Source organism: Canis lupus, chromosome 24 (genome assembly GCF_003254725.2).
Source record: "Canis lupus dingo isolate Sandy chromosome 24, ASM325472v2, whole genome shotgun sequence".
In the NCBI taxonomy this organism is placed as follows: Eukaryota; Metazoa; Chordata; class Mammalia; order Carnivora; family Canidae; genus Canis; species Canis lupus.
Genome location: NC_064266.1, coordinates 14,673,190 through 14,692,914, shown reverse-complemented (window position 1 = coordinate 14,692,914; position 19,725 = coordinate 14,673,190).

The following is a 19,725-nucleotide window of genomic DNA, read 5'->3' as shown; positions in this document are numbered from 1 at the left end:
ACAACTGCTTGATATTTCAGACACAGCCTGACTCCAGGGAACTCTGGAGAGTAAACAACATCTCAAGTACTTCTGTTTTCTGATCCAGTGAGGCAATCCCATTGCCCATGGGTAGTCATTTGATCAAGCAGCAAAAGCTGGGAGATAGATTTATAGAACTGGTCAAAGAAATGCAAGTGAATTTGAACAGGATACCAAATTATCTACTACATAATTTTATCATGATCATAGTATCTCTATAATTTCACCAGGATACCAGAGAGCAGAAATTCATTTCAGAATTCATAGAAAACATGAATGAGTCCGCCATATTGTAGTCAAATACATCAAAAGGAAAGCTAATATTACAGGGAATCTGCCATATACTGTAGCATGGCATGCCATGGCATTTCTTGGAATTAAATTACAATCAAAGGATCTGAATATTAGAAGAAGAACAAATCTATCAGAAAGAGGAAGGAAGGAAGATTTTAGCCAAATAGGGCAGATAAGAACTCTAGTAGTGAAGTTTCTCTTACTTCAGTGCTTTTGTTGGATCTTCAATTCTTGAAGAACTGAAAAACATATGAATAGGACTGAATGTACCCTGGTGCCATTCCTGTTTTCACCTCAGTTCTTCTCCATAACTAGTCAGTTGGTCTCACCTGGTGGTGCAGTTTGAGTTGCAAGTAGGAGTCTTGGATAAGCTACTTCCCCTTTAACCTTGATATGTTCACCAATAGCAAGGAGATAATAGAACCTAATTCCCAGGAATTATGTTATAATTATATGAGTAAGAAAGTACATAGCAAAATATTTGCTTTATGATCAATATCAATAAGATACTGATTATTAATATTAGTAAAAGTGTCAAAAACCTTAATTTATGTGGCCACTCCTCTAGTTACCATCCTAGATAATAAAGCACACCATCACTTAGTGATGGGAAATAATCCTTTTATTATGCTCATGGATTCTGTGGGTTAGGAGTTCAGACAGCACAGAAGGGATAGCTTTTCTCTGCTCTGTAGTATCAGAGACCTCAGCTATGAACATGAGCTTGCTTGAAATGATTTAAGAACTGGGGCAGGAATCTTCTGGAGGCAACTTCACTCTCATCTATCTGGCAGTAGATGCTGCCTGTTACCTGAAATGCCAGAACAAATCACCTAATCTCTGCATGTGGTCTGGACTCCCTAAGAGCATGGGGAGTTCAGGGCAGTCAGACTTCCTACAGGGCAATGCAGGCCTCCAAAGGAGCATATCCAGGCTAAGTAGGCTTAAGGGGGCTCACCTTTGTGATGAAGCCTGTCAAGTCATATGTAGTCACATAAGCTCACTGTTACTAGTGAGCCACAGACTCACCTAGATTAAATGGAAGGGGACATACACCCTACCTCTCAAAAGAAGATATGTCAAATTATATAAAGCTATTATTTTTTAACCACCAGAGCCATGATAAACTTAAAGATATTCATAGTTCTCTATCGTTATGCCTCTATGAAGAATGCTTATTGTATAATTTTAGGCTATACCTCAATGTTTTCTAACAATCCAAGGCCATCAAAGGAATTCAATGAATGGCATACAGACTCAGTATCCTGGCAGACAATTTGACTCCTATATAGTTCTTGGGATTCAAATATAAACTTGGCCACAGGGCACTTTATTCCCTAATAGTATCTTGCCTAACCTACAGAATTTTAGCTTTTTCCACTAATTTATGGCAGGAAAAGGTCTATAGGACCTAGAACATGGAAGTGCTAGGTAAAAATTGTGCTTTAAAAATCCTATTTCCAAAAAAAAAAAAATTAAAAATCCTATTTCCCTGTACATTTAAAAAAAGATTTTATTTATTCATTTATTTGAGAACAGGGGAAAGAGTAGAGAGAGAGAGACAAGCAGACTCTGCGCTGAGCATGGAGGCCAACTTGGGTAGGGTTTGATCCCAGGACCAGAGATCACAACCTGAGCTTACACCAAGAGTCCAACATTTAACTGACTGAGCCACCCAGGTGCCCTTCCCTGAACATTTTTGTGAAAAAGAATAAAAACTAGATTTTTAGCATTTTACACACTATATATCATGGAAAAAAATACTTTCTGATAACATTGCAATAGTTGCTCCTTGAAAAACCAATGCATGTCAAATAGATTTAAAAAGTTGTGAAACTAAATTAAACAAAGCTAAATTGGATTGTCCATTGCAAGCCATTCATAATCTTTACTTTGGTAATGGCACTATGAAGCTCCCAAGTGGCAGATATTGTTGCCAGCTTGTTTCAAATTTACTTAAGAATATGCAGGGCTATTATCTACCAGAATACACTTTGTGAAGTAGGAGATGAGACAGTTGACATGGATCATAAAGGAGTTGACCAGACAAAGGAGAGAGAAGGGCAAGTAGCAAAGCTGTGTCATTAGCACCCCCACAGCTAATGACAAGGCTACTAATTGTGTAGCAGGTTACCTGGTTGGTAAGGCTGACACAATGGGAAGCTTGCTGTGGTATTTTAAGTGCATTCGTGGTGTATGCTAGTGTATGCTTTCACACTTCTTACTGGCAAAGTCAATAGGACTTAAAAAATAAAGAGATGAAGTCCATTTTGCATCATTTAGCTCCATGTTGGTTTTTATCTCGTGTGGTCTATTTTTATGTTTCCTGGGTTTCATCCTCTTTTCATTCCTTTTCTTTTCCAACATATTAATAAGAGTAGCAAGGTAACTAAAATAGAACGACACTTAGGAAAGTTGGAAATTCAGCTACTAAACAATATTCATCATATTATAGATGACAAACAAGCACACTGGCTATTGAACACCAATCAAAACCAAATAAAACAGTGGATTCCTAGGAGAAAAACAAGTTCACATTCATAATTTGATAAGAATGATTTACAATTAAACTGCAAAAACATAAAGGTTGAGAATAGTGCTCAGAAAAAAAAAAAGGATGACTGTTCTGTTTTTTTTTTTTTTTCATTTCTATTTTACACAACTATGTCTTGACCAATTTCTTGTGGGGTATGTATGTGTGTGTGTATAACTAACAGTGCAAATTAAAAGTAGAAAGCAAAATTATTTAATTAAATACTAGTCCAATCATAGCATTCCAGGACTTGAAGAGATCTTGGTGTACAGCAAAAATGACCCAAGTCTTCACCCCTCCTTATAATCATGTTTTTATCACGGAACCTTTTAAGCTCCTTCCAACTCAAATCTGGTGACTGCCATGTGACTTGATTTGACCACTGAGATGTTAACAAGTATGACATAAGCAGAGTCTGGAAAAACACTTGTTAAACTAGGATTACTTTCTCTCTCTCACTCTCTCTTTTGCCTCTGTCATCACCCTGAGAACATGCCCAGGCTAGTCTGCTCAAGGATGAGAGACATGAGGGGCAGACCTGAGTCATCTCAGTCCCCTCAGCCAAAACCAGCCTGGACTAGCTGACAGCCAGTGATCCCCAGGCCCAAGTGCCCCCAGCCAAGATCAGCAGTGCTGCCTAACTGTCTTTCTGTGTGTTAATGCCACATACCACTGAGGCTTTGTGTGGTAACTTATTCCTCATTACTAATGTAATAGATCATTGATATATCAGAATATTTTTAAAAAATCTAACCACCTTATTTTACACAGACTTAGTAAATTAAGTAAATTTTCCTTGAAGATTGGAATCCACATTCCAGGTCTTTGTCTAAATACCTGTGCTGTTATCAACAAGTCACAAACTTTTCATGTTTTATTTTGTCGTCCTCTGCAAAACCAGGTACCTTCTTTATTTATCTTTGATTGGTCCTCTAAAGCATTGTTATGGTAAATTTTGACTAGCTAGAAAACTTTGGTAAAAAGTTGTGAAAAGCCTGGGAATATTTGAGGGCAAAAAAATTATTGTTTGGTATATAACGTGTTCTTAGCAGCAAATAAATAAATGAACGACTGCTAGTCAAGTTTTCCAGATCAATAGGTGACTTTAAGAGCGGCTGTTCTTAGCATATAGATAGCTGAAGTTTTACCATATAAGAATAAAAGAAGAAAATAGACAGCCAAGCCACCTGGAAGATTATTTTATTGTAGAGAAATAGAGAAGAATATGGAAGGAATGGCAGCACATGTAAATATCACCTTCTTGAGAGAATTAACACTGATGGAAACACCTATAAAAGTGAGGGTTGGGTGGAATGCAAATTACAATAAACACTACTTTGTTATGATTTAAATAACAGATTTAAATAAAAGAATTCTTTTATAAGATGAAACAGTTACAATTTTAGCAGTACAGTTAAGGTGTCTGGCATGCACACTAAATTATATCCTTCCACTGATGCTTTATGCCCAGTGACACCACATTGGTACAATCTTAATACTTAAAATATATAGATTTCTTTATATATATATATTTTTTCCTATGAAACTTGCTTTTATATATATATATATATATATATATTCCTATGAAACTTGCTTTTTATACTTAAAATACAGCTTAGAGACATTTGCATCAGAATATATAAATCTACTTCATTCTTTTTTAACTGTTGACCAGTATTTTGTAGTAAGAATCTACCATTCTTTCATTTGTTCATTACTAAGGAGCATTTTATTAAACATCTGTTAGGTGCCACATATGGTTCTAGATGCTAGGAATACAAAAACAAGTATTTCATCTCCAAGAGTTTATTTTGGGGGGGAATGGGAGACAGATAATAAGCAAATACTCAGTATAACTTCTGACAATGATAATTGTTAATGAAGCTATGAAAGCTGGGCCAGGAACCAACAGGTATGTGAAAAGATGCAACATTACTAATCATCAGTGAATGTAATTCAAAACCACAATGAAGTATCACCTCACACTTGTTAGAATGACTGTTCTCTAAAATACAAGAAATAATAAGTCCTGGCAAGGATGTGGAGAAAAGAATCCGCACACATAGTTGGTAGGAATGTAAACTGCTATAGCCACTATGGAAAACAGTATGGAAGTTCCCCCCAAAAAAGTAAAAATAGAAGTACAATATTATTTAGCAATTCTACTTCTGTGTATTTCTTGAAGAAAATGAAAACATGAATTGAAAAATATCTGTACTCCCATGCTCATTGCAGCTTTATTTTCAGTAGCCAAGATATAGAAACAACCTAAGTGTCCATTAACAGATGAATAAAGAAAATGCAATATATATGTATATTGTATATGCTATATATATATATATGAATATTATCTAGCCATAAAAAAGAATGAAATCTTGCCATTTGTGACAATGTGGTGGATGGACCTCAGGGGCATTATGCTAGGTAAAATAAGTTAGACAGAGAAAAACAAATATCAGGTGATCTCACTTATATGTGGAATCTTAAAAAACAACAGAAGCATGCTAATGAAGCAGAGAACAGATGGGTAGTTGCCAGAGGTAGGGGGTGAAGGCATGCATGGGTAGAAAAAAAGCCAAAAGGTACAAGCTTCCAGCTATAAAAATCATGGGGATACAATGTACAGCATGGCAACTATAGTTAATAAAACTGTATTTACAAGTTACTGAGAGTCATCTTAAAAGTTCTCATCCAAGAAAAAAAGTTTAACTATGTATTGTGACAGAGGTTAACTAGACTTATTGTGGTCATCATTTTGCAACATTTACAAATATTGAGTCATGTTGTACACTTTAAACTAATACAATGTTGTATGTTGGTGATACTTCAAAAATAACAACAACAACAAATAAAGGGTGGGCCAGGGAATAAAAGTCTTACAGGGTTTGTGGGGATATTTGGAAAAGGAGCATAGGAGTGGCTCTATGAGGATGACATTTGAACAAAGATATGAATGATGTAGGTCCTTGGGTGGCTCAGTTCGTTGAATATCAAATCTTAGTTTCAGCTCAGGTCATGATCTCAGGGTAAGTGGGATCGAACCCCACATTAAGCTCCCTGTTCAGCATGGAGTCTGCTAGTCCCTCTCCCTCTGCTCCTCCCCCCTCCCCCTTCTCTCTTTCTAAATAAATAAATAAATAAATAAATAAATAAATAAATAAATCTTTTTTAAAAAAGGATTTGAATGATGTAATGGAGAGTGAGATGTAACCATCTCAGGGCAAGCATTGCTGACAGTGGGGATGATCCTTCTGAGCTCCCCATGCACTAAGTGCTGTGTATTAGTTTCTGTTATCCTCACTATGTTCCCCTGGTGGAAGAGGTCCCACCCTTAGTCTCAGCATTGGGATCCTCTCTTTTCAAATAAGGAAACAGAAGCTTAGCCAGGTGGCCAGCCTGGCACAGCATGTGAGTGGTTGAGCTGACATTGAAACCCAGCAGCCTCATCCCACTTTAGTGCTCTTAACCATCACTCTATACTGCCTACAGCTCTAAGTGAGATCCAGCCTGGCTTGGTCCAGCCAGTGTGTCTGGACCACAGTTAGCATCAGGGACTCCCCCTAAGAAGGAAAATTCTTTTAATTTATAAAAATCACCTGAAACACTTACTTCCACTTTGTACTTCACTCCCCTGTTCTTGACCTATAATGATTCCATGCTGACAGACTGGCCGCCCTCCTTGACAGAATTCAAAAGAGCTATTTTATTTTAAAGAAACTGACCTTTCCTCAGCATCCCAGGATCCCTGTCAGTGTATTAAATGTGGTGGGTAAGATTTAAACCACTGGGTGGTACATTAGGTGGTAAGATGCTTATTGTTCTTCATCACCCAACTTCCTCTTCCCAGAAGAAGATCTATAAATGGATTGATTCTTGACTATATTTAAATCTTGTTGATAGGAAGATATTAGTAGAGCTTCAGTAGTCCTTGATCTCAAGCATCGCTGGTACATTTGCAAGTGGCCAATGCTGAAAATGCAAGCTTCCAAATCCCCAGATACTGTTAAGAAGCAGTGCCTCTCTCAGAAGATCCAACAAAGACTACAATACTTTTTATTATTCATTCCTCTGGGATGATTCTGCACGAGGTTCAGGGGAGAAAAAAAAAAAAAGACATTTTGCTAGTGTGTGAGCCACTATCCAGGAGACAAGAACCATTCCATCATTAAGTCATTTAGGACCCCTGTTCAGAATCAGGGTATCATAGGTTGGAATCATAATGTGCCAAATGACCTCACCAGGACCTCTGCAGGGAGTGGCATTCCTTCTTCTAATGTTAGTGCAGTTTCAAGCTTTTATAGGAAGAGAATTATTTTCCCTAAGAACATGATAAAAATCTCTTCTGATAGTCAGCATTTCCGTGACAAATTCCTTCCAGAATGCTCTGCCTTCCTCATTTTTTAGACCCCTACTGGTTTACTCTCTTAAATAATTTTGCTTCCACTCTCTTTAGGACAAGTATATTACAAAAATACCTCACTTCACTGTGTTAAACAACGTTGTATCACATATTTTTGAAAGTCCTTTTTTTGTATCAGTGGAAATGGTTCTCTAGGTTGGATTGCCAGAGAGAAATGGATGGGTCAACGGGTTTGCATATTATTTTAATAATGCCAAATTCCCTTCAATAAATACTTGACTGACTTGACTGACTTCTAGTCATTCTACCATTATATAATACTTATTTCCTCAGACAGTGACTGAAAATATGCAAAAAATTATTGCTGAATATTAGTACAGTTAAAAATTTTTCATAAGCATATTAATTATTTATAGTTCTCCTGTAAATTGCTTGTACATATTTTGCTGAGTTATTATTTAGAGTTTAATAGAACTCTTCCATGAAACCAGTTAGGCATTATACTTTTATTAGAAAATAATTGAATGTATTTTAATTTCTTATATCATTATTAATATACCAATATTTTCTATATCTTCTAAAGACAACCTTATTTTTTATATTTTCCTAGAAAAATCATTGATAATTGGACATTTATTTGGTATTAATCAACTAATAGGAATCCTGGGCATAACACCTTAAATCAATAGGCTGTGCTAAAATTATAGCTTTAAGAATGATCTGCTCTGTGTGAACAGGATCTGCTTAAACCCAACTGTTAAAATTTCTGAAGTCGGTCTCAATCTTTCTATGTTACTAGATTTTTTTACTCTTACAAAAGAAACAAAGCAAAACAAAACACAAAACAAAGAACAATTTCCTGTTTCTAAATAAAGGGGGGGGGCTTTAAAAGACATTTGGACATCAAATAGCCCTTACAAAACATTTTGATGAGTTAAGTGTAAACGATTCTGAACCATATGGGTTAAATTTCCCTAGGAATCACTTGGGTTTAAAAATTGAGAGAAAAACACTCAACAAAGCTAGGTTTGGTGTTTGCCAACTCTGAGGCATTTGGTAAATAGTTCAAGACAAATGACAAATCCCAAATTGGCCCTCCCTTAATCAGAGGATGTGTGCAAGCCCCTTTATAAGCTTCTCTGCCTTATCTCCTCCTGTAGCAGAGGCAAGTGTCCCAGACTTCTCTAATTCTAGATGTTATGTCTAGAATTATGTCTGGCTCTGAAAGATATTGTTTAATAACAATAAAGATTAATTAGATAAAATTTATAATAACAAGTCTTATTACTTTTTATAGAACAGTGTTCAGGGTCATCTTTTGCCACCAAACCCATCACTATATTTCTTAAGTATAATTAAATGCTCTGGGCTGAAATTTTACTAATGTCAGTGAAATACAAACTACATACCATCTGATTTCTTGCAACAGTTCTAAGTTGATTGAAAAGTTTTGAGAGTTTTTTTTGCCACCTAGATCTAAATTTCATTGACTTGAACATATGTCCAGCTTCAACCCTGGATCACTTATTTGGACACTTTTCATTATACTTTGTAGAGAAGTGAAAGGAGCATAAACAAAGCCTCTTCCATCTGTATAGACTCTTCCAGGCTAACGTGTTAGTATTAGAACTCAAGACATAAGATGTACACAAGGCTTGGTATGTTCAGGATATTCTTGGAAAGTAATTTAGCATACAAGATGGGACTCTGTGAAATAAGGCAGGATTACACTTAATTAATTTTTATTTTAAGGGATGTAAGAGTGGGCCTATAACAGATCCAAAAGCAGATGTCTTCAGGGTTAGTCAGTAGAGATCCCCAAGCAGAAATATTGGAGGGTGATTATTTGTATTAAAATAGTTTTTCTTCAGAAAGTGAACCAATTCACATGAGCATTTACTTCAAATATATTTTATAAATGATATATTTCATAAATATTTTAGAGAAACTGCTACTGGTTTTTATAGTATTTTTTTCCTGCTTCAGATTCATCATGTCTAAAACAAAATCCCCTATATTTGCATCCAAATCAGTACCACTTCTTCCTTCTAAATCATTTTCCTCCTCCAAGGTTCATGGACAGTGGAAAGGACACAGAATCAGAGCACTGGGTTTGTGTCCTGGCTTTGACCATTTTTGTCCTGCACCCTTGGACAAAAGATGACTTTTCTGATTCGCATTTTCTACTTCTGAAAAATAAAAAAACAGAAGCAATAAGTACAGCCTAAAAAGTGAAACACAGATGTTATCCTTATGGTTATGTTTATCCTCCATTTCTGATAATAACATTCCCATTCTCCAGTGGCCTAGACTTCAATCATTGTCTTTTTTTTTCTTTTTGAATTTGCATCCTTCCCCTCCTTCAGGCCATAGTAGGTTGCTATGATTACCTCTTCTTAATTCATCCTGCATACCACTTCAAGATATATATAAATATATATTATATGTATTATATGTATATATATATTATATATTAAAGATTTTATTTATTTATTCATGAGAGACACACAGAGAGAGGCACAGACACAGGCAGAAGCAGAAGTAGGCTCCATGCAGGGAGCCCGACATGGGACTTGATCCCAGGTCTCCAGGATCACGCCCTGGGCCGAAGGCAGTGCTAAACCGCTAAGCCACCCAGGCTGCCCGACCACCTCAAGAAATAGATATATCTTTCTGAAGCATAATCTTGGAGGAGGAAGACACCCACTTTTAAACCTTTCTTGATTGATTCCCTGTGATTTCAAATCCTATAGCCTGATAATCTTGATCAGAGATGGGATGAATAGATTTGTTTCTGGGATACCTAAAAATATTAAAGCTTCTAGATACTGAAATTTGAGCAATATATTTACTAAGTTCATATTTATAAAATAAGAATAAGGGGTTCTTAAATGCTTTCCAAAGAACAAAGTAATAGAAATTTGGAGCAGTGGCAAATGTTTGAACTGCTTGAAAATCTTTACCAATTATCAGAACGTCATATGATATGTGTATTATTATTTTAAATTCTGGGTATAAGTTACTGAGCATTGCTTCCACGGAGCTTACAGTGTAGAAGACTGAAAGACATTAATCCAACAAGCATGTGAGTAAATGCAAATTACAATTGAGGTAGGTAACATCAGTAAGTGAAAGATATTCACTGGGGAATTTGATGTAGTCAGGGAGATCAGACAAGTCTTAGAACAAGTAATGACTGAGGTAAGGAATATAACAATGGCAGAAACTAAACAATACACTGGGGTTGAGAATGAGAGGTGAGAGTAAAGCATCCCAGACAGAAGGAAAAGCAGGCACAAAGGCCCTGTGGTGATCAGAATGGGAAGTTGGAGGAACCATACAAAGTTAACTGTAGCGAGAGCACGGAGTGACATAAACTGTGTTTGAAAAAAAGGCTGGAGAAGTAATCTGGAGCTTATTTCAGTTAAGATTCAGTTCTAGGTAACAGAAGCTTAAAAAGAAGACACGTATAAAATGGATTTTAGTCAATTGCCAGAATTTCTGGAAGGCAGGGAGCCAAAACTGAACGCCACATAGTCAAGAGAGACTCAGTTATTCCCCAGGGGAAATTTCATAGAAGAAATCCCATGTCTTTCACCAATTGCTCAATATCCATCCAGCCAGCTGGATGGATAAAGCTGGTCCATCCCTTTGTGTAGCAGAAGAACTGCACAACCTTACAACATTCCTGTGTATCTTCAAATGCCACGAGGAAGGATGTGCTTGGCTGGAGCCAACTACAGATCCTATAAACCAATACCATGAGGACATGGAGAATTGTTGGTTGGGAATTCTACCTACCTTAGGAAGGCAAGATTGACAAAAGGAAGAATAATTACAACGCAAAGAGAGATGTTCAAAAGGCTTAAAACATTAAAAAAATGACAGATGTCAGAGAGATGAGGTCTAGCTGGAGATATATATTTGTGAATCACTGATGTCATCATTATAATTAAAGCTGAGGAGGTGGATGATGATAGACGGTGAGATCATAGATGGGAGATGGGAGAAAATCCGTCTGTAGACATTCAACAAGCACTGTCTTAGGTGCTGTGAGTAATTGGCTCATAGCCAAACTTGAGATACCACTTCCAAGTAGGTAATTATGACCCAGTATAACAAAGCTACAATCAAGTCTTGTATAGAATACTGTGGAATAATGGAGGGCAATGGCTCAGGCAGGGGGCACTCATGTAAGAAAGGAAACTCAAGAGAACCAAAATGTCTGTCCCTCCTTATTCATTTTTTCCCACTTCTATCTCAAGGTCAGCCATGGACTGTTGATTTGGCACTTCACTGTCCAAAATTATGCTTATTATTTGTTTGTTTGCTTGCCTCGCATCTATTTGTTCCTTTTTCTGCGCTCATCACCACTATCAGCTATCCAGGTCATTGTGCAAGTTGAAATCTGGAAGTCCCGCTTGGCATCCCTTTGTTACTCCTCACATCCAATCAATCAACAGGGATTTTAAATTCCATCACAGAAGTATTTCCTAAATTGAGCATCTCCCCTAAGTAATCAAATCTCTCTTTCCTCTAATGCAAAGGTCCACCAACTTTTTTCTGTAAAGGGCCAAATAGTAAATATTTTCAGCTTTGTGAGGCATAGGTTCTTGCCATAAGTACTCAACTCTGTAGTTGTTGTGAAAGCAGGCACAACAACCTATTAAAAGGGGAGGGGGGTATTTAATAAAGCTGTTTTTCAAGTTTGCTGACCCCTGCTGACTCTAAAAGAACACCAGAGTCATTGTCTTAAAAACGAATCAATTCACATGACTTGGTTGTTCCCCATTTCCTGCAAAAGAAAACCTACATGCCTTGCCTCTTGAGAAGAGCCTTATGATTTTTTCCTAAACTGTTCTGCTTTCATCTCCTGCCTTCTCCTTACTGTATCCAGTTGTATCTATCATTTGTACGTTTCTGATCCTTCATACGTGCTCTTTCAGCCTTCCTCTTGTTTTCTTGGCAAATCCTATTCCTATTTCTACCTCAAATATGAGTGCTAGCTCTCTTAGTAGTGTTCCCTCTTATTCTCTTCCAGGATTCTATACTCTGCCCCACCATAGCTTTGTTATAATAGTTGTGGTTATATGTTTAGAAGCTGTTTCTCACACTTGACTGAGCTATTTACTCACAGCATTTAATGCAATGCTTGTCAAATGTCTACCAAAGGAATAAATGATAAATACAAAACATTAAATGAAGGAATAAATATGAGAGTAGTCAGAAAGGGGAGAAAAGGTACTTATTTTAAAAATTGGGGTAGCATAAAATAAGTAGGAGAGAGAGATTTTATTCTCACAATCACTATATAGGATTAGCAATAATAAGCTATGTTTGTAAGCTCAGTTTCCAAGTTTAAATAATGAAACAAACATGTAGAGAAATATGGAAATTTCTCTGATTTCAGGAGTTGAGAATAGTGCTCAAATTTTGGAATCGTACAGTGCTTATTTTGCTCTGCCTACTTTGGTGCACAGCTATAATCCTGCCTAGGAACTTTCTATTTTCAAAGAGTGCTATTGAGGTAACAAAGCCTTAAATCATAGAAAGAAATCTGGAGTGCTGGAAATTCTAGCACTATGGATAAGACAATTTGCAAAGAAGGGTCCATCTCAGACTTCCCTTGGAATCATCTCAAGCAGATAATTCTGATTGAGCTGTGCTTAGTGGTCTTTGAGAAGGATCATGTGAGGCTATCATTCATCACTCCTCCTCTGCTAATAGCAAACCTTAACCTGCTCTAGGTGAGGGAGCACAGACAATGTAAGAGAATGCATGCTACAAGCCAGAACAAGAACAATTTGATGTTCAATAGTGATGAGAAGATGTATTTGTGGACCATCATACTCATCTCTGTAATCCTCGGGCACCTCCATGTCTCCTGGGTCTGACACCAGGTTAGGCCATCCCACAGTTGTCAGTACTGCCAAACTACTAGGAAAGAAGACAGAAGGAGAAATTGAGATTTAACAGTATATTATCAAATGATAATGTATCTGCACAATTTAAATCAAATGCCTCTGGGCTTGAGCACCTAGGGCAAAGTTTCTTTCAAAGGATTTGTTTTAGGACTATCTTTTCTCTCATACGAAATACAGTGAGTCATTGGACACTATTGATGGCCCATCCAGTATCCCCTCAGAGGGCTTGTGCTGTTCTTTTTTTTTTTTTTAAGATTTTATTTATTTATTCATGAGACACACAGAGAGAGAAGACAGAGAGAGAAGCAGGCTCCCCGTGGGGAGCCTGATGCAGGACCAATTGCAGGACCCCAAGATCACACCCTGAGCCAAAGGCAAATGCTCAACCACTGAGCCACCCAGGTGTCCTCTGTACCGTTCTTCTAGTGATTGTCCAAATCAGCTGCTAAAGGCTCATAGTTTGCCTCTTTAGAGGATTGTCCTCAGCTGAGCAGTAGCCACTTTGCAGGGGAGATTATATGCATGACTCCTCTGCTCCCTTACTTCAAGTGGGGCCAACTCCAAGGGTCAGGTGACACTCCAGAGCTCCCTGTGGGATGAGGCTGAAGCCAGACTTCATGTTAGATTCTTTGCTCAGTTCCCTTCCCTCCCTTTCCCCTCAGGATGCTTCTTCTTCTTCTTCTTTTACTTTTTAAAGATTTTATTTATTTGTTCATGACAGACACAGAGTGAGAGAGAGGCAGAGACACAGGCAGAGGGAGAAGCAGACTCCAGGCAGGGAGCCCGCCATGGGACTCGATCCCAGGTTTCCAGGATCAGGCCCTGGGCTGAAGGTGGCGCTAAACCACTGGGCCACTGGGCTGCCCTGAGGATGCTTCTTTAATGAATCAGATGCACCTGAATTTCAGTCTTAGGCTCCTCCACGTCTGGAAGTCCAGACCTAGAAAAGTTGTGGGTAAAGTGGGAAATCCTATGAGAGAAAATGGATGATCATAAGGAGAACCTAGTCAATAGAAAAATTTATGAGGAATTGCAGGTATCACATAAAGAAATGAAATCATTTATGTCTTTAAGCACATTTATCTATATTAAATGCTATTAAGTGCTAATTATTTGGACCTTAAAATAAAACATTGGATTTCTAAAATTACTATATCAAAATGCAGCACGCACACACACAGCTAAAGGAATCATGGTGATTTAGAATATTCTGGAACTCTCTCTCCTTCCCTTTTTTCCTCTTATTTTAAAACTTTCAAGAGCAGAGCACTGGCTACTCCCAAAAGAGGCAGAATCTCCTTGACTCAATTTTATCTTCCTAGGAATTTTAAAGTACTCAAGCTATCTAGCTTCTTATTAATTATAAAATCTTGCAGTCGTGAAATAATTCTTAAAGGACCCGGTTTATCTTTTTGCATGGAAAGAGTCCCTGTAAGTAAAGAGAAACCATTTCTGTCAAAACTTTGAGTCTACTCAGGACTAATGGAGTTTCTTTGTTTCTCTACAAAATCTTTCACCCTCAGACCAGCTGCTAAAGTTGAACGCCACAAATGACTCTTTCAAAGTGATTCTGAAAAGCGATTCTGATTCCATATGCTGGAATCCAAATTTCTCCCACTTTACACACAAGATCAGAGCTCCACATCTTAATAGCCATACAACTCCATAAAGAATTATCCTTGATTTCTCTGATAGATCATCACAGCAGAAGGAACTAAGAAAGGCTCCATGAAAGCATTCCACCTGTATTGCTGGCAGATGACTTATAAATGTCACACAGACACGGGCCTACTACTGGCTCATAGAAGAAGCATTAAATAAACGGCTGAACATCTGCTGGTAAATACACAGCAAACAAAAAATGCAATCCAGTGCCAAACATGTGCACAGTGTGGGCCTCATCTCTGCTCATAAACCAAGCAATGTGTTCTGCTAATCATTAGCAGAGTTATTGATTTTAGATGTGTATCACACAGCTATAATTTTGTCAGAGAGTAGACCACATAAGTTGTTCTTTTTCTGGTTGTTTCATTTTGTCTTATTCCAAGAGTCCGTAAATTGACGACCGGGACAAAAATTATAATTGACATCATCTGTGGGAAATATTTCATAAAACAACAGGCCCAGATGTAGGATTAAAGCCATGTGGTAGTAAAATACCCCACTGAAAAAGGGCCAGGTTCCATGATTTCTTACGAAAACAGATGTGCTTGTACTCCCCTCTGCTTGTTTTTCAATGCTTTTTTTTTTTTTTTTTTTTTTTTTTTTACTCCAAATAATTCCTCCCCCCAAACTTTTCTTCCCCTCTCTCTTTGCGATTGCACTGGAGAGAGTTCATAAATGGATTACAGATGCAGGCTTGTACTTCAAGATCCTAACTGTCACACTCTCTGAAATAAAAGAAATGAAACATTTGGGGAAATTATATTGAACTATGGGAAAGGTAATGAAGATTATACAAACATGTCTGCTTGTCATTTATCTAGCATCCTTGGGCATGAACATGTGATCTCTTGGACAATGCAAACTGCCAACTAGGGAGTAAGATATATGTTCAAGATGCATCTAGAGAGGTGACTGGGAAGTTTCCACCTTTGGGGTTTAGATGAGCTGGTTGAAGGCCACACATATACTTTCTCTCTTCCTTGAGGTGAGAATTCTGGATAAAGAGAGGGTATAGAAAAATAAGAATCCATCATACCTGAGCCTCTACTGGTTCAGGTTCCTTTAACTACGTTATTGCTCTATAGTTTCCCCTTTGGAAATGTCAGGAACCACAGGAGTGGGATCCTGTGGCACAAACATGGGCTATATTGTTTGAAGACTAATCTATAAGTGCTGTAAAGAACTGCACACAACCAAGTTTCTGCCAAAGAACTCAGTGTCATATGGAATCCATTATAGTATCACTGATTATAATTAATTAACTCAGCATTTATACTGCATCTCAGCCTTGACCTCTAGTAATGTGCCAAGATGGCGTAGTGTTAGGAGGCCATAACACAGTACAGAGGAAACTAAATTTTTGTCATTACTGCTCAGATTTCAACAGAATATCTTCACTTTCTAGCTCTCCCTTTTCAGCCCCTCAAATACCAAAGCAAACAAAAAGTACATAAAGTTGTTTAGAGCCAAGAGAGACTGAGTCCAATTTTCCTGTATTATTTCTTTAGTCCATCTCCTTGGGGTTGAATGAAGACTAGAACTCAAAGTACTAGTTGGACTCCAGAAGACCAAAGCTGAATAATAACTCAGCATCATTTTTAGCATCTTCTCTTCTGCCACTTCCTCACACACCCAGCTCACTACCACAGTAGCATTTGGGTTCTAAGTTTTTTGGGTGAAATGCTGCTGGACACCTCTGAGTTTGTGCTGAAAGCAAATTTTTTAATTCCTTGATTTTATTGTGAGACAATATGTTTAATATTTAAAAGCCATTTTTATGTCAGTCTAAGCATTTTAAAGTAGGCAATTCAGTGGCATTAATTAAATATATTCACAATGTTGTACAAGTCCATCCCACTATCTAAAATTTGCCACCATCTCGAACAGAAACTCTCTACCCATTAAAGCCATAACTCCCCGTTTCCCACTTTTTTCATCTTCTAGTAACCTGTAGTCTACTTTCTGTCTCTATGAATTTGCCTATTTTAGATGCTTCACGTAAATGATTTTTTTTCTGGTTAATTTCACTTAGCATAGCTCATCCAAGTTGCAGCATGGATCAGAGTTCAGTTCTTATATCTGAATAATGTTCCATTATAGTTATACACATATTTTTAATTAATTTAACTACTGATGAACACTTGAACCATTTTTTGGTTATCTTGAATAATGCTACAATAAACATTGACACACAGGTAACTGTTTCAGTTCCTGTTTTCTTTTTCTTTTTTAAGATTTTACATATTTATTTGACAGAGAGAGAGCACAAACGGGGGGGGGGGGGCGGGGCAGCAGGCAGAGGGAGAGGGAAAGCAGGCTCCCCACTGAGCAGGGAGCCCAATGCAAGGCTAGATCCCAGGACTCCCTGGGATCATGACCTGAGCTGACAGTAGATACTTAACCAACTGATCCACCCAGGTGCCCCATCAGTTCCTGTTTTCAATTCTTGTAGATATACTTAGGAGTGGAATTATTAGGTGATATGTAATTCTATATTTAACTTTTGGAAGAAATGCCACACTGTTTCCACAGCAGCTGTGCCATTTTATGTTTCCACCATCAGTATATGAGGTTCCCAATTTCTCCACATCTTTGCCAGTATTTGTTATTTCCCCCCAATTTTTATAGCCTTCCTACTAGGTGTGAAGTAGTGTCTCATTGTAGTTTTTTTTTTTTTTCATTGTAGTTTTTATTTGCGTTTCCCTAATGAGTAATGATGTCAAGCATACTTGTTGAGTATTTGTACATCTTCTTTGGAGACATATCTATTCAAGCCCTTTGTTCATATTTTAATTGAGTTGCCTTTTTGTTGCATTTTCAGAGTTATTCATTTATTATAGATATGAAACCCTTTTCAAGTATATAATTTGCAAATATTTTCTCTCATTCTTTAGATTCTATTTTCACTTTCTTGATAATATCCTTTGATGTATAGAATTTTTTAATTTTGATGAAGTCTGATATATTTATTATTCTTTTGGGGATCATCTGTAAGAGTTCATTACCAAATTCAAGGTCATGAAGACTTACTGGTGTTCTCCTTAAGAGTTTTATTACTTTGGCTCTTATTTATAGGTTGCTGATCTTTTTTAAAAAAGATTTTATTTATTTATTCATGAGAGATACACAGAGAGAGGCAGAGACATAGGCAGAGGGAGAAGCAGGCTTCCCGCAGAGAGCCTGATGTGGGACTCCATCCCAGGACTCCAGGATCACGACTTGAGCCAAAAGCAGATGCTCAACCATTGAGCCACCCAGGTGCCCCTATAGGTTATTGATCTATTTTAAGTTAGTTTTTGTATGTAGTGTAAGGTTCCACGTTCTTTTTCTTTTTTATTTTTGGAGGTGAATATCCAGGTATATACTTATAGTATATTTTGATTCAGGTCTCAGATCAGGCTCTGGAGATCAAATTTATGGTATCAAGGATTAAAGTTGTATGTCTCTAGAGAATTCTTTATTCACCAACTGGGCTGAATTGACAGACCCATATTTGATGCAAAATTGTTTAATTCAACACCTATTCTATTCAAGCATGCAGTTTTACTTATTTTCTCTCAAAAGATTACTGGAGAACTTTGTAATTATTAAACTACATCCGCAAAGTGTTTCTGTAGTCACAATGGTTGATTATTGGGGAGTTAGAAAATGAGAAAAACATTTGCAAGGAAGAGAGAAAATAGCCTATTAGTGACTATACAGGGACATGGTCCTCTATGGGGTCACTGCCTGGGACCTCTGTAGGAGAGCAGGAGAGACTGGGAAAAAGTTCTAGCAGAGAAAGCCCTCCCATGTGTCAATAGGCTCCAGTTCTTATTTCACAAGAAGAGTATATAAAATTGGGCCTGACTTGGGCTGCTGAAAAATTGGCCTGTTCAGTAGGGAAAGACAGCTGAAGTGAACAGATAGCTGAGCACATAAACCACTGAGTCCCTACTAATGAGTGATTTAGGAGGAAATTTATGGCCTTGAGTAGAGGATGGAGACAGGAATCTCACTTGGCCTGAGAGAAAGATGAAGAGAAAGGCCACATCTCAGTGAAACCATTCATACCATCTCTGTATCTCTCATGGAACACTGAAGCATCAAATCAAGAAACTGAGGCAAGAACCACATAGATTAGAAAAATAATATTCAGGGATCATTCCAGTAATATGGGCTATGAAATCTTGAATGGCATAATTCACCCAAACCACATCTGATGTTGGAATTGGGCCTTCCCTGCAATTGGCTCAAAATCACAAGTGTTTGAGCCTGAACATGAAGGGAGGCAGGTCTGACACGAAAGGCACACAAAAGAGGGTTCAGCCCAGATAGAAAGAAAGCCAGAAACACTTTGATCCCTACAGCCATAGTGACTCCTTACCCCATGTCTTTATAGAAAGGGAAATCTGGTAAGAGCTTTTATTTATAAAGTAGCCTGACATTACATTTATAATTCTGTTTTCCTAGAGTTAGGGACTTCAGAAACACGTAACAAGAGAGTAAAAACAGGACCAAGAGAAATGTCACAGAAAGAAAAGTTTCAAATTCTGTGGTCTCCCCTTCAACATCCATGGCAAACTATTATATCAGTCTTATAGCAAAAAAATTGAAGCAACAAAGAATAAAGGAATCAATCTCATGATGTGACTCCCTTAGACAAAGAAAACGAGAATACATCCTGGAATGTATTCTTCCAATCCACTCTGTATTGGAACCCAGGCAGTAGTTCTGGGAAAAATTCTGGGAAAATCTGGGAAAAATTAAAAGTGTTCTGGGAAAAATGAAAAGTGTTAGGAATTCAAAGACGAGTTGATAGAGTTGTCAGAAAGATTTTCAGGACAAGAAGTGGCTAAACTAGAATCTTTGCATCAGACCTTAATGTTCCATTTACTTAGATTGGACCCTTCTAGAAGTTTCTTGGTCAGGTTCAAATTTTCACTTAG